Below are 16024 nucleotides of genomic sequence, written 5' to 3' on the forward strand. Positions count from 1 at the left end.
AACTACAAAGGACTACAAAACATGGCACAAAACAGGAAATAAAAAAGTCCACACAAGACAAGTGGAACACAAGACAGGAATCATGACAGATATGTTAAAATGTACTAAAATGCAGTAATAATTCTCTCTTTTTTTAAAGCGGACAAGAGTAAGCGTACTTGCTGAATAAAATAATTAATGTCTTTTAAAAAAAACATACAAACTAAATTCTTACTGACCGCAATCCTTAGAACAGTAGTGTTTATTGATTGCATGCAGGTTGTTAAAATATATACTCTAATTACAAATACAAATAATTCCAATTGTTCATGTCACTTACAGTGTAAGCCTTAGATATTTAATTTTTTTTAGCCTGGAATCCTAAATAATATAACAATACAATTTATAATTAAAAAGGCCCCAATGATTTACTAGAATGCTTAGAAAATTAATAATATTTATTTAATTACTAATTTATGATATAATATGAGCACTATGTAATTTCCCTTATTACGCTGATCTCAAATAAATGTGGTTTGATCAAATATTTTCAGCCGATTTAGCAATAATTGTGACAGGCCTATTAAATTTGTTGAGATGCTAATTGTCACAAAAAAAGGTGTCAATAATTTCATAGGATGGATGGACTGTAGCTGCATATATGAAGAATATTGCACTTATTAGGCCGTGCTGAAATCAAATATATTTGACAGGGCTACTATTCAGGCAAAATGGGATCAAATGGCACTTTTAACCTGAAATGAAGAATAAATCCTGAAACCACAACCATCTACTACTATTTTACAACACCCGCCCATGAAATGACCCAGATGTACAGTAGTGAGGAGGCCATGTGCTCTGATTCATCCTGAAGGATTAGATGACATTCTATTGTTTTTAGTGAGTGATGTTCTGAGCAGCTGGTAAGGTCAGAGCTGAGAGGACACAGTACAGTAGACTATATTCTCATACAATCATTCGTAGTGTCTAGGTTTCTCATTTAATCGTTCTCTGAGTTAAAATCGCAAAGTTACATATTTAAAAAATATATAGGTACATAGGTAAAAAATATATATAATAAGAATATACAGCGCACACACTATAATAACTCATGCAGTTCACATCCTCTTCATACATTTATAATATACTCAGATCATACAGAAATAAACATCATCTAATTTAATGTGTTGCATATAATAGCATTGCAATTAATTTCTTCTGAGCAGAACCAGAATCAGAATCAGAAAGAGCTTTATTGCCAAGTGCGCTTGCAAAAACAAGGAATTTGTTTTGGTACTGAGGCTTCCAGTGGATATATACAAATACAAATACAACAAGAAACATATAATACTACAAATTATAATAATAAAAAATAAAAATATAAATATATGAGAATAAAAGTATCACAGTTGGGTTTAGTCAGAATAGACATTTTCAGATTATGAACATATTTACAGTGTTTTGAATATTATAAATAAATAAATCTACATATAAGTATCACCTGAGTTGTAGGATATTGCACTAAACAGTGGGAGTATTGCACTTAAAGGCATATGCTTTGGGAGGTGTGTTAACTGTTCAGAAGGGAAATGGCCTGTGGGAAGAAACTGTTCCTGTGCCGAGATGTTCTTTTGGCCAGTGATCTGAGTCTCCGTCTTGACGGTAACAGTTCAAACAGGAGGTGTCCAGGGTGAGTGGAGTCTGTGATGATTTTACCTGCTCTCTTCCTCACTCTGGAAGAGTACAGGTCCTGGAGATTTGGCAGGGGGGCACCAATGATCCTCTCTGCAGTCCGGACTGTCCGTTGTAGTCTCCTGATGTCTGATTTGGTAGCTGAACCAAACCAGACAGTGATGGATGTGCATAAGACTGAATGACGGCTGAGTAGAACTGAATCAGCAGCTCCTGTGGCAGGTTGAACTTCCTCAGCTGGCGAAGGAAGTACAGTCTCTGCTGGGCCTTTTTCACAGTGGAGTCAATGTGATTGTCCCACTTCAGGTCCTGAGAGATGGAAGTGCCCAGGAACCTGAATGACTCCACTGCTTCCACAGTGCTGTTCATGATGGTGAGTGGGGGGAGTGCTGGGCTGTTCCTCCTGAAGTCCACGATCATCTCCACTGTTTTGAGCGTGTTCAGCTCAAGGTTGTTATAACTGCACCAGACAGCCAGCTGTTCAACCTCCAGTCTGTAAGCAGACTCGTCACCGTTTTGGATGAGACCGATGACAGTGGTGTAGTCTGTAAATTTCAGGAGCTTGACAGTGGGGTCTTTAGAAGTGCAGTCATTAGTGTACAGGGAGAAGAGCAGTGGGGAGAGAACGCACCCTTGGGGGGCACCAGTGCTGGTGGTGAGAGTCCTGGATGTGTGTTTCCCCAGTCTTACTCGCTGCTGCCGGTCCGTCAGGAAGCTGGAGATCCACTGACAGATCGAGGATGGCATGGAAAGCTGGGTCAGTTTGGCTGTGAGAAGACCAGGCATGATGGTATTGAAGGCCGAACTGAAGTCCACAAATAAGATCCTTGCATAAGTCCCAGGTCTGTCGAGATGTTGCAGGATATAATGCAGTCCCATGTTGACTGCATCATCCACAGACCTGTTTGCTCTGTAAGCAAGCTGAAAGGGATCCAGCAGGAGTCCAGTGATGTCCTTCAGGTGGGCCAACACCAGTCTTTCAAACGAATTCATGACCACGTACGTGAGAGCGACAGGTCTGTAGTCATAAGTCCAGTGATTTTGTTTTTTATGGGGACCGGAATGATAGTGGAGCGCTTGAAGCAGCAGGGAACTTCTCACTGCTCCAGTGAACTATTGAAGATCTGCGTGAAGACCGGGGCCAGTTTGTCAGTGCAGGCTTTTAAACAAGCAGAGGAGATGCCGTCTGGGCATCATGAAAACCAATGCTTATTATTATCCCCATTCATTTTACACAAATAGAGATGTGTAGCCTATATATGCACCATCAAATCAAGAAATAAATTGCTACAAATTCACTTCTTTAGTTTTAATACAATTTCTGTTCTGTCATGACAATTCTCTGAGTGTTTGGCATGGTAATCGATGACAATGTTGATATGTTTGTTCTTGGCGGAATAGATCTGCTACGCTGCTGTTGGTTATTGCTGCTGCTGTTGCTGCAGAGAAAGTACAGGACTTGCTACTGCCAATACATACACAATATCCTGCTGTGAGCTTGTACTGTAAGACATGCTGCTGCTGTACAATATAGCGTACGTTAATTGCCCGGTGTAGAACTATACAGGTGGAGCTGGGGAAGGTGGAGGGTTTCTGAAAGCGCGGTGCAACTGCTACAGCAAATGCTGACCAAGTATTTGAAGGTTGAGCAGAGAGCTCATTGGCTACAGATAGAGCAGGAACCAATCAGCTGTGGCCTATAGAGAATAATATGATTCCAAGCAGATTGAGTTAAGACCTATCAGCCTGAGCCATCTAGAGTTTCATGACAGAACTTTGTTTTTATTACTGACAAACTTTTATATTGAATAACCTTAAGCCTGGCATTGATGGTCCCATGAAGAACCTTTAACATACATGGAAGCTTTTCAATGTGCAAAGGGTTCTTTAGTGGGAGAAAAAAGGTTCAATGGGGTTCTTTATAGAACCATATGGTCCTTGACTCAATTTTAAAGAACCCTTTATGCCAAAAAGCATCTAAGGAGAAATGTCTTAAATGATTGCATAACACTTTCATGTTTAACAGGTTATTTAAAAAATTCTAGTAATAAAGTACATTTACAAGTTGTTGAATTCATAAAGTTTTATTAAAACAAAATTGATTTATTAGAGCTAAATCCATGAAATGATGGAATGCCTAAAATGTCCTAGCCTGACAGGTTATATATAACCTTAACCTTTTTGTTTAAGAGAGAAGGTGATAACTTTTTTTGTTTTTTGTCCTCCTCATCTTATTGAATAGCTATGTTATTGTTTTTTTTTCTTATCTGTTTTATGGTGGTATAGTCCTGTTTTATATACATACTGAGCTATTTTAGTTTTTTCTTCAATAAATTCAATAAACATAATTATGAAAAAAAAGAGTGTAGATTATGAAAATGTTCTCCACACAAAATAAAAATGGTTCTCTTAAGAACTGTTCACTGAAAAGAGACTTTGGGGTACCAAAAACTGTCCTTGGCATTGCTGTGAAAACCCCATTTTGGAACCTTTATTTTTAAGGTATAGGCTATATCTATTTTTTTAAAGTTATATACACTAGGCTACTGTAAGTGTAACACTTACTTGGCCCACTCACCCAGAGTGGAAACTATCCAAAACAACTGATTGTAAGGGACTTTTGTCATTCAGGTTTCGTTTGTATTAAAATTATAATACCTTTGAAATGTGACTAAAGTTTCAAAGGAAGACAAGAGATGCAGCTAACATTTCAGGTCATCCAAGCTTACTGATGTTGGGCCCTTCTATATTTTACTATATTATTATGTTTTGTTTTCTGAAGCAAAAGTAGGATATTTGTTTATTAAAGGTATAGAACAGTTTTATTTGTTAAGATGATAGTATAATTAAATCACAAAATAGGGGAAAAGCATGAATGTAGGCTGCTCAAATTTTTCATAAATGAAAGAGAATGTGATTTTATTTAAATGATTAATTTAAATAATTTATTTAAATTTAAATGTATGTAATTAAATTATTTCAATTTAAGTCATTAGCCCTTGTCATCAACTGCTCATTGCTCAGAAGGAAGACATTAAGAACTGTTTTGTTGTTCCGTGGGCTATAAGATTAAAACTCATTGGTTTAGTCATTTAAAAAAACGTGTCATAGATCGCGATGTTTTAAACTAATTATACATTAAACATAAATAGGCCTATGTTTTATCTCTCACATAAAAGGGAGAGAAAATGATCTTCAAATGTAGCATCACACAAGGCGCATCTCCGGTGCAATCGGCTTAATGCTGCGACCGCGCCCTCTAGTGTTCAGATCAAGCGGCGGATAGCTGTGAGTGCTTGGGGAGATTTCACCGAAAAATGAAGATTCTGTCATCATTTACTCACCCTCAAGTTGTTTCAAATCTGGGAAAATTGGGAAAATAATATGGAAGTCAAAGGGGTCCATCAACTGTTTGGTTACCAACATTATTCAAAATATCTTCTTTTGTGTTCAGCAGAAGAAATAAATACATACAGGTTTGGAACCACTTGAGGGTGAGTAAATGAAGACAGAATTTCCTATCTTACTTTTACAGGCATACCGCTGGTTACATAGCCCAAACATGCAAGCCCATCTTTTTTTCATTATTATTAAGTGAACTACATTATTATTTAGAAGATTAAATATTGCAATAATCGATTCAGGTGTTTAACTCAATTTAGTTAAAGTTCATATTGAAGTAGCCTATTACAGAAAATGAACAAAATCCTTTTTTAAAATTAAAATAATGATCTCTACATTTTCAACATTCTTAGCCATTTCATTTGATTTTTCCTCTTCATTGAAGATTATATTAGATTATCCCTCACCACCAATAAAACCACACACTACGCACGGACTGAGGACATTAATCATATAAAATATATATAAAACAAAGTAGAAAGAAGGCCTACACAAACACACACACACACACACGCACGCACGCACGCGCGCACACACACACACACACACACACACACACACACACACACACACACACACACACACACACACACACACACACACATACATATATCCTATATCACAGGCCACTTTAGGTACACCTTGCAAATACTGGGTTGGACCTTGGGCTGGGCAAAAAAAATTATTTTCCTATTAATCGTTTTTAAAAATTTGGCCGATTTGATCGATCTGACTTTTCCAATTTTCAGCATTCATTTTTCATCTTGCATCAAAATCCTGTCTATTCATTGTATGCATTTGAAATATACAGTTGGGTTCTGTTTTAATGTACCCAAGTGTATCTAAAATAAAAAGAGTTTAATATACAGATTTGTGGCTCTTAATGTCTTTTTATTAATTAACCACTTATGTTCACTGTTCTTTTTTTAAATAATAGGATTTGTATTAAATCTATATTCATTGAGTCGAATCGAGAATCGAATCAGTAATCGAAAACGAATTTAGAATCGAAATCGAATTGAATTGAGAGCTTGCGAATTGAAATCGAATCAAATTGGAACATCTGCATCGATACCCAGCCCTAGTTGGACCCCCTTTCAGAACTTCCTTAATTCTTCGTGGCATAGATTCAAGACGGTGCTGGAAACATTCCTTTGAGCAGTTGCTGCAGATTTGTCAGCTGAACGTCAATTTCCACAACATCTGTGAAGGCCAGTTGAGTACAGTGAACTTTTGTCATGTTCAGAAAAAAATGTTGTTTACGCTAAATTCTGACCCTATACCATCTGAATGAGACTCATCAGACAAGGTAAAGTTTTTTTCAATGTTATTGCCCAATTTTGGTGGGCCTGTGTAAATTGTAGCCTCAATTTTCTGTTCCCTTTCGAAAGCTACAATCGATGCTGCGCTGCTCAGCACATTGGAAACATATTTTATCGTGACCAGCTGTGAAAATTGTGTATAACACGTCAATGAAATTGACCCGGAGGTAATATAGCCTCGGTCGGTGACGTCATCGGCGCGCCCCCGCGACACGAGGCTATAAGTAGATGAGCCACAGGTGCATCTTCAGGTCTTTTGTCTTCAGATCATCACTGTGGATGTGTGAACGTCCAAACTCTCTCTCTACCTTTTGTCTGATACAGATCTTTGCTAGGAGTTAGTTTATTCAGGCAGTGTGCAGAAATTTCTCATTTCCAAAATCTTTTTCTCTCTCGTTACATCTAAAGAGTTTAAAAAGTAAAAAAAAAGAAGTGAAACGAGCCAACAAAGCAATAAGCGCTGTGGTCCTCCATGCTCCCGTCCCATGTCTGAGCTGGATACACACGAATATTGCTTTGTGTGTGTAGTAGAAATTTTAATAGTCATTGATCCCAAACATAAGAGAAAGAATCAATGTATAAAAGTACATGTGTGTACGTGCTTGTGTGTGACGTTTTAGGAACATATGGGACAGGACCTCTGACCTTAGGGACGGTGAGTTTTGGCCAGCTTATTTCAGTACCAGTTTGTGTCTTTAAGTAGAAAATGAACAGCAGTAAGGACCTTATCTGGGTGAGTGAAAGGTACAGCGGGTGAGGAGGAACCTTGAAAACAGTAGGCTAGCCTATAACGGCTGTCTCATATCTTCCTTTTGTGTGTCACTCTCTTGCACAGTGTAACTTCTGTGTACTAGACTGAACCTATTCTTGCAAGAATAAATACTTATCTTTTTATTAATTTGACTCTGACTGCTCTTACGCAGTGATGATGTTTAACAGAATTTTTGCCACAACATGTGTTTGGGGGAAGAGCACGCGGTACTGGCTTTAGAGAGCGGCGAGTGCGAGCATTGTGAGCGTCTCACTGTTAAGATGCTTCGCACTCGTCTCAACTATTTCCAGTCCGCACCCACACTTCCATCGGCTCGCATATGGATCTGCATGACGAGCAAGAGACGGGTCCGTCCCTTTCGCTTGCTGCGTCACCAGATCCAAACATCCTCTCTCGTGATCTCGAAGCGCGCTCCGGTGCTTCTTCGGCTCACGAGGGGGATGATATATCTCCTGGGTTTTCAGAGCACGAGCAGCCAGCCTATATGCATTCCTCTCGTGAAAAGAGATCTGTCGAGGAATTGACCGTTCGCAAAACCCCAACCTCGAACGGTCCTAGTCCAATCATAGCTTAGCAACTGTAACTAAGGAGAAGGACCTCCGTCAAACATTGCGATTTCAGCAAGATGGTGAAACGATGCGCCTATGGCACCTGCAAGTCTGACATCAGGTACCCCAAAAGTTCAGAGGGAGGGGTCGTTTTTTTCGCATTTCCAAAACCCAAGACCCAAGCGGAAAGATGCCGACAGTGGATCAAGCAGTGTGGGAGACCTCACCCACCGCTAAATGCCTCAAAGATTAACCGCATACATATGTCTGCTCTAAGGTAAGTAAAGCTAGCGAGCTAACTTAGCAAATAAATGATCAATAAGTAGTAATAAGTAGTTAACAGTTGTGGTTCTGTATAGCATTATTATCGAAAGTAGTAAAGTTAGAACATTAGGATACTTTATTATTCCGTAGGAAATTTAGGCAGCCTGTAAGGTAGCTGTTAGCCTGTCAAGCACATATTGCTATCGACACAGATAATTTAGCAAGAGGTTGACGGTCACTGGAGGCTATAAAATCTGTAAAACTGAATTTAACAGTTGTGGTTCAATCTAGCATTGTTACCGAAAGCAGTGCATAACATTTAACCAACAAATCAACGCGTTGCCATCTGTAAAGTCATAACATACTACGCTAACTGACAAGCGCTAATAGGTTGCTATCCATACCGAGATAGCAAGGGGTTGACGGCGTTTTGCTCTCCGGTGGTGGTTGCCAGTGGATTGCCAACTTCTAGCTATCTGGAATAGGCTACTTATCCGGCAGTGCAGGAACATGACTGGTCTAAAAGGCTGTGTTGGTTGCATTGCAAGAACAGGTAGTGAGGTTTCTCATTCTTGGACTGAGACCGGTACACCTTTGCCTCGATTGTTGTCATATTCCCGTCTTTGCTTATTTATACATTTTGGACATATCCCTCCACTCCATATTGCAGCCCTTTCTGTCGTGCCCTGGAGGATATGTCTGCCGCATTGCTCCAAAACCGATCACTTATATTCAACCCAGCCATGGCTATGTGTCTGGTTCTCAATTGTTTGACGGGCGTAGTAACAGTAACTAGGGGGCGTGGCTTTTGCGAACGGTCCATTGCTAGAGGTTGTTACTCGCGCGGTGGCCAGGTTACAGCATGACTGGCCACGCGAACAAGAGACCCCCAAACACAGTATGCTTGAGGATAGGTTTCTGTCCGGTGGCAGGGGGGAGAGAACATTACATCAGTCTCTCCCCTTTTTCGAGGACCTCCATGATGAGCTGTCTAAATCATGGAGTAAATCGTATACTTCTCGCGTTTTTGTGCCCTTGACATCGAATTTTTCGACTATCGTGGGTGCGAAGGCACGGGGGTATACGGAGATGCCTCGGGTTGAAGAGACGTTCGCGAGGTATCTCTCACCCGAATCGGCATCATCGATAAAGAAACCTACCCTCGCCACTAAACCCTGTCGTATAACATCATCTTTAGTGGGAAAAGCTTATCAAGCTGTAGGTCAGGCTGGTGCTGCGCTGCACACTATGGCAGTGTTACAGGCGTACTAGGCTGACCTGTTGAAGGATTTGAGTGCGGGCAGTACGATCGACGAGGAATCATTCTCTGAACTTCGTCGTGCCACGGATCTGTCTCTCTGCGCGACCAAGCAGACGGCCCGTGCCATCGGCCGTTCAGTGTCTGCTATGGTCAGAACGTAGAGGCATCTGTGGCTTAATCTGACAGGGATTAAAGAAAAAGATTGTTTGTTTCTTATTGACGCTCCTATTTCTCCATCTGGGCTGTTTGGTGACTCAGTGAACACCGTTGTCACACGTTTTAAGGAAGTTAAGAAACACGAGGAAGCGTTTGTTCAGTTTCTTCCTGGCTGCACTCAGGGGGAGGGGCCGTCTGCCACCCAGCCCCGCCCCGGTCCTTCAAAATCCAGGGAGGTAAAAAAGCAGAGCGTAGCGGACTGAGCTCCCCCTCGCAGGTATTGGGGACAGGTTCGCCGCGCTCAGAAACCTCCCAAGCCAGACCTCAGGACTATTATTAATAAAAAGAGAAAGTCCTGATGGCCTGGCGCCCAATCTGGTGGGGGTAGCCCCCCGCGGGATGGGGCGCGTTCAAGATCTCTTCGCCCCTTCTCACTACCCTTACAAAACCACTCCATCCCCGCCACCTCTCGTGCTTCGGGGGGCAGCGGTTTCCCGCGAAATGTTGGATGTTCCGTTGTTTCCGGCTGTCATTACGGACGTGGAACATCTAACATCCCCTCAAGAGGAAGTATTAAAATTAATACCACTCTCAGAAAGTCTGGCAGCGTGGAAACTTCTGCCAGGCGTTTCTGCGTGGGTATTAAGCACGGTACAGTTAGGATACAAAATCCAATTTATCCGTCGTCCTCCGTGTTTCAACGGCGTGATTTTTACTTCCATGAAACCGGAGCTGATGCATGTACTGTCGCAAGAGCTGCGAACTCTTCTGAGCAAAGAGGCCATAGAATATGTTCCTCTTCCAGAGAGGGAGTCAGGTTATTACAGCAGATACTTCCTAGTTCCCAAAAAGGATGGGGGGTTGCGTCCAATCTTAGATCTTCGAGGCTTAAACCGTACAGTCAAAGCGCTCAAGTTCAAGATGTTAACCGTCAAGACGGTCGTGTCACAAATTCAATGTCGCGATTGGTTCGTCACGATCGATCTGAAGGACGCATATTTTCACATAGAAATATTGCCAGAACACAAGAAATTCCATAGGTTCGCTTTCGGGGGCGAAGCGTACCAATTTCGGGTTCTTCCGTTCGGCCTAGCCCTGTCACCCCACACATACACAAAAATGCATGGATGCAGCACTGGCTCCAATGCGACTCCGGGGCATTCGCATTTTGAATTACATAGACGATTGGTTAATTCTAGCACAATCACGAGAGATGGTTCTTCAACACAGAGACATCGTGTTAGCTCATCTAGTTTCTCTAGGGCTGAAACTCAACACCAAGAAAAGTGTTATTTTTTCCTGCTCAGAGAACGAATTACCTCGGGATCGTTTGGGATTCGATTACGATGCGGGCACAAATGTCTCCTGCTCGAATCGAGACCATTCGGCAGACCATGACCAAAGTCAAGCTAGGCCAAGTTCGCACTGTTCGTCAGTATCAAAGAATGTTGGGTCATTTCAATTGTGGCTAAAAGCCAGAGGGTTTCATCCAAGAGCCAATCCTCAAAGGCAAATAAAAATGATGCGCCGCGGGCTTCGTACACTATCTCTGTGGCTCAAACCCCGGTTCCTCGCCTTGGGTCCCACTTTAGGGGCGCCTTGTCGTCGCAGACTGCTAACGACAGACGCCTCCCTGATGGGCTGGGGAGCGGTCTTAGATGGCCGTCAGCTCAAGGGGAATGGGAGGGTCATCAGCTCGATTGGCACATCAATTGCCTCGAGTTGATGGCCATATTTCTGGTTCTGAAATATTTTCTCCATCAATTGAGGGGCTGTCATGTCTTAGTGCGGGTGGACAACACAGCAGCAGTCTCTTATGTAAATCACCAGGGAGGTCTACGCTCACGCAACCTGAAAAGAATAGCGAGGCAGATTTTTCTCTGGGCCCAGGGCAAGTTTCTGTCACTCAGGGCAGTTTACATCCCAGGGCGTTTGAATGTGGGAGCAGATCTATTGTCCAGACAGACACTACCGATGGGGGAATGGAGACTCCACCCGGAGGTAGTGAAACAGATCTGGGCCAGATTTTACGAAGCGGAGGTGGACCTCTTCGCCTCCCAGCAGGAAGCGCAATGTCCCCTCTACTTCTCTCTGAGTCACCCAGCTCCGTTGGGTCTGGATGCGATGGCGCACTCATGGCCCAAGATGCGCCTGTATGCGTTTCCTCCAGTTTCTCTGCTCCCGGGAGTTCTAGCCAGAGTTCGCCAACTAGGGTCTTGCCTCTTACTGATAGCGCCGCGTTGGCCGAACAGAGTATGGTTCTCGGAGATAATATCCCTCCTCGACGGCTCGCCGTGGGCGATTCCGGAGAGGAGAGACCTTCTGTCTCTGGCGGAGGGCACGATATTCCACCCCAGGCCCGGCCTGTGGAATCTTCACGTTTGGCCCCTGAGGGGCACCAATTAAGAGACACTGGGCTTTCGCCTGATGTTATTGAGACAATTCTGAGTGCTAGGGCTTCCTCCACTAGAAAAAGTTATGCCGGTAAATGGGGTGTTTTTGAAAGGTGGTGTGTTGAACACAATGTAGATCCAGTTAACTGCCAGATTGCTTCAGTGCTGGACTTCATGCAAGAGAAATTATCAACAGGCACATGTCCTGCCACTCATAAGGTTTACGTGGCCGCTCTTTCGGCTTGCCACGCCTTAGTTGACGGGGCGCCACTTGGCAGACACCCTCTGCTCTCTCGCTTCCTTCGGGGAGCTAGGCGACTGAGGCCTCCAGTAAGAACCAAGATCCCTTCTTGGGACTTAGCTATAGTTCTCGAGGGCCTGGTTGACACCCCCTTTGAATCTATAGAATCACCGCTGATAAACTTCTGACTCTAAAAATGGGTTTTCTAATGGCAATAACTTCATTGAAAAGAATTGGGGATATGCAGGCTCTGTCTATCTCGCCATCCTCCTTAGACTTTACCCCAGGAATGGTGAAAGTGATTTTGCATCCACATCCTGATTACCTGCCTAAGGTTTCATTTTCGGCTGTACATCCTGTCACTCTTGAGGCTTTCTGCTCCCCGCCGTTTTCAACGCCGGAGCAGGAGAGGTCTCATAGACTGTGTCCAGTCCATGCTCTTCAGGCCTAAGTCCACCGCACTAGCCAGTGGCGTAAGTCGGAGCAACAGTTCGTCTGTTATGGGGGCAGCAACAGAGGAGGAGCTGCTACCAAGCAGAATATGTCACATTGGGTCAGGGATGCTATCGCTCTTGCTTATGAGGTGCGCGGCCAAGCTTCGCCTATAGGTCTTAGGGCTCACTCCACCAGGGGGGTCGCCTCTTCTAGTGCTTTGGCAAGGGGTGTCCCCCTACAACATGTTTGTGATGCGGCAGGATGGTCCTCTCCGCACACATTCATAAGATTTTATAGTTTGGATGTTCATGCCACTCCGGGCTCTCATGTCCTTGAGTCGACATCACAAGTTATTGTCTAGGCTCTCTTGCGTTCTTGTGAAACACACCTGCACAACCGTGGGGGTCCAGACATGTTCAAGCACGGCGGCATGGGTATTCTCGTTCCCAATGCGCTGAGCAGCGCAGCATCGATTGTAGCTTTCAAAAGGGAACGTCTCCGGTTACTTAACTGTAAGACTTGTTCCCTGCGAACGGAGATGCTGCGCTGCTTTGCCTTGCTGAAGATGTCCTAGGACTGCTCTTCAGACAAATATCCTGACGATGCACCTGTGGCTCATCTACTTATAGCCTCGTGTCGCGGGGGCGCGCCGATGACGTCACCGACTGAGGCCATATTCAAATTCAAATTCAAACTAGGGTCCCGAGATAACAGCAGAAAAGCAAATGGGAAATAATTAGCATAGCTGCTGTTCATAAAATTAATGCATTCGATCTGATTCAACAGTGGTATAAAAGGTAAGCATTAGGTGAATGCTTGGCTAAAGAGATGCGTCTTTAATCTAGTTTTAAACTGGGACAGCGAGTCTGAACCTCGAACAATATCAGGAAGGCTATTCCAGAGTTTAGGAGCTAAATGCGAGAACGCCCTCCCTCCTTTAGTGGACTTAGATATCCTAGGAATGACCAGAAGCCTTGAATTTAGTGATCTTAAAGAACGCGATGGATTGTAGGGCGATAGAAGGTCCATTAAATACACAGGAGCTAAACCATTTAGGGCTTTATAGGTCTGTAGTAATACTTTGTAATTGATACGGAACTTAATAGGTAACCAGTGTAGAGATGATAAAATTGGTGTTATATGATCATATTTTCTTGACCTAGTAAGCACTCTAGCAGCTGCATTTTGCACTAACTGTAGCTTGTTTATTGAGGATGCAGGACAACCAGCTAATAAACCATTACAGTAATCTAGTCTTGAGGTCATGAATGCATGAACTAACTTTTCTGCATCAGAAACAGATAGCATGTTACGTAGCTTAGCAATATTTCTAAGGTGGAAAAAGGCTATTCTTGTAACATATATATGATTTTCGAAAGACAAGTTGCGGTCTAGTATAACACCCAGGTCTTTTGCTGTAGTGGATAAAGTAACAGGACATCCTTCTAAATTAAAGTTGTATTGTACGAGGTTTTGTGGGTATTTTTTTGGACCAATAAGGAATAACTCCGTTTTATCTGAATTTAATAGCAGGAAATTACACGTCATCCAGCATTTTATATCTTTAAGACACTCTTTCAATTAAGATAAGTTAGTGTTTTCATCTGGTCGTGATGAAATATATAATTGAGTGTCATCAGCATAACAGTGGAAATTAATTCCATGTTTTCTTATAATATTACCAAGTGGCAGCATATTGAGAATAGCAGAATAACACCGATCCTTGCGGCACTCCATAGTCTACTGACGTTATCTTCGATTTTTCCTCATTTAAACAGACAAAATGATAACGGTCTGATAAGTACGATCTAAACCAGCTTAATGCCTGTCCCTGAACATCAGTGTAGTTTTCTAGTCGATCCAAGAGTATTTTATGATCTATAGTGTCGAACGCAGCGCTAAGATCGAGTAGAACTAGTATTGAGATACAGCCTTGGTCAGAAGCTAAAAGTAAATCGTTTGTAATTTTAACTAGCACAGTTTCTGTGCTATGATGCGGTCTGAATCCTGACTGAAATTTTTCATAGATATCATTTTCTTGCAAGAAAGAACACAATTGAGCGGACACAATTTTTTCTAGTATTTTAGACATAAATGGAAGATTTGAAATGTGTCTGTAATTTGCTAGGTTATTTGGATCTAATTGCGGTTTCTTAATGTGAGGTTTTATTACTGCCAGCTTGAATATTCTTGGAACATGACCTAAAGATAAAGACGAGTTAATAATATTGAGAAGAGGCTCTTCCACTACAGGTAACACTTCTTTCAGTAGTTTAGTTGGTATTGGATCTAATAAACATGTTGTTGGTTTAGATGCAATGATAAGTTTATTTAGCTCTTCCTGTCTGTTATGACTGACTCAAGGCCATAACAATCAATAGGAGACCATGCCACGAGCAAACAGTGCAAAACATACATTTATTGTGTATGTAACACAAATGTAAACAACGTAACCAACCATGAATGTCAGTATCAGCAGTGTAGTGTAAGTGCTGGGATGTATTGTGTGTGGGGGTGCAGATGTTGGATGTAAAAATAAAAGACATAAACTCAAATAAACTTAAAAGTGCATCTCTGTGAAGTCCTGACGTGTCGAGCAAAGTATGGGCCCGGACCAGCCATCAGAGCAGCGTCGAAGCCTTCAGCCACCAGACCAGGAAAAGAGAGCTCAATGCAGCAGAGAAGCTCCTATTTAAACACCATCTTCCCAGGTGTTAGCAATTAGGCCTGAAAGAGAGGAGGAGCAGGAGAACAACCAGAAACAGCCCAAGGGCCGTAACACTGTCCTAAAGTTGTAAAGCGGTGTAGTTGTTCTTGAGGGCCGATAATTGAGGCTGAATCATAAGACACCATAAAAGATTGTACATTTACAATTGTGTTTCTGATGCTTTCTATTTTCTCAGTGAAGAAATTCATAAAATCATTACTACTATACTGTAGCGGAATATTTTGCTCTGGTGATGTCTGTTTATTTGTTAGTCTAGCCACGGTGTTAAATAAGAACCTTGGATTATTTTGGTTATTTTCTATTAGTTTGCGGAGATGCTCAGCCCTGGCTGCTTTTAGAGCCTTTTTATAACGTGACATACTGTCTTTCCACGTGATTCTAAAGACCTCTAAATTAGTTTGTTTCCATTTACGCTCTAAGTTACGAGTTTCTCTCTTGATAACATGCGTGGCACTGTTGTGCCATGGTGCTTTAGTTTTCTCTCTAACCTTTTTTAATCTAATTGGTGCAACAATTTCTAATGTACTAGAGAAAACTGCTAGTCATTTCCTCTAGTTCATCTGTTTGTTGGGGTTCACTGAGCAGCTGATATATTGATATATTACCTCCGGGTCAATTTCATTGACGTGATATACACAATATTCACAGCTGGTCACGAAAAAATATGTTCCCAAAGCGCTGAGCAGCGCAGCATCTCGTTACGCTTTCTCAGGGAACAAGGTTACAGTTAAGTAACCGGAGACATTCTTAGCTGTCAGGAGTGGCACCCGGTGTGTTTGTCTTCTGCTGTAGCCCATCTGCTTCAAGGTTCGATGTGTTGTGCGTTCAGAG

This window comes from Siphateles boraxobius, unplaced genomic scaffold, assembly GCF_051911475.1.
Source record: "Siphateles boraxobius isolate OS27281-9 unplaced genomic scaffold, OSU_SipBor_1 6, whole genome shotgun sequence".
Classification (NCBI taxonomy): domain Eukaryota; kingdom Metazoa; phylum Chordata; class Actinopteri; order Cypriniformes; family Leuciscidae; genus Siphateles; species Siphateles boraxobius.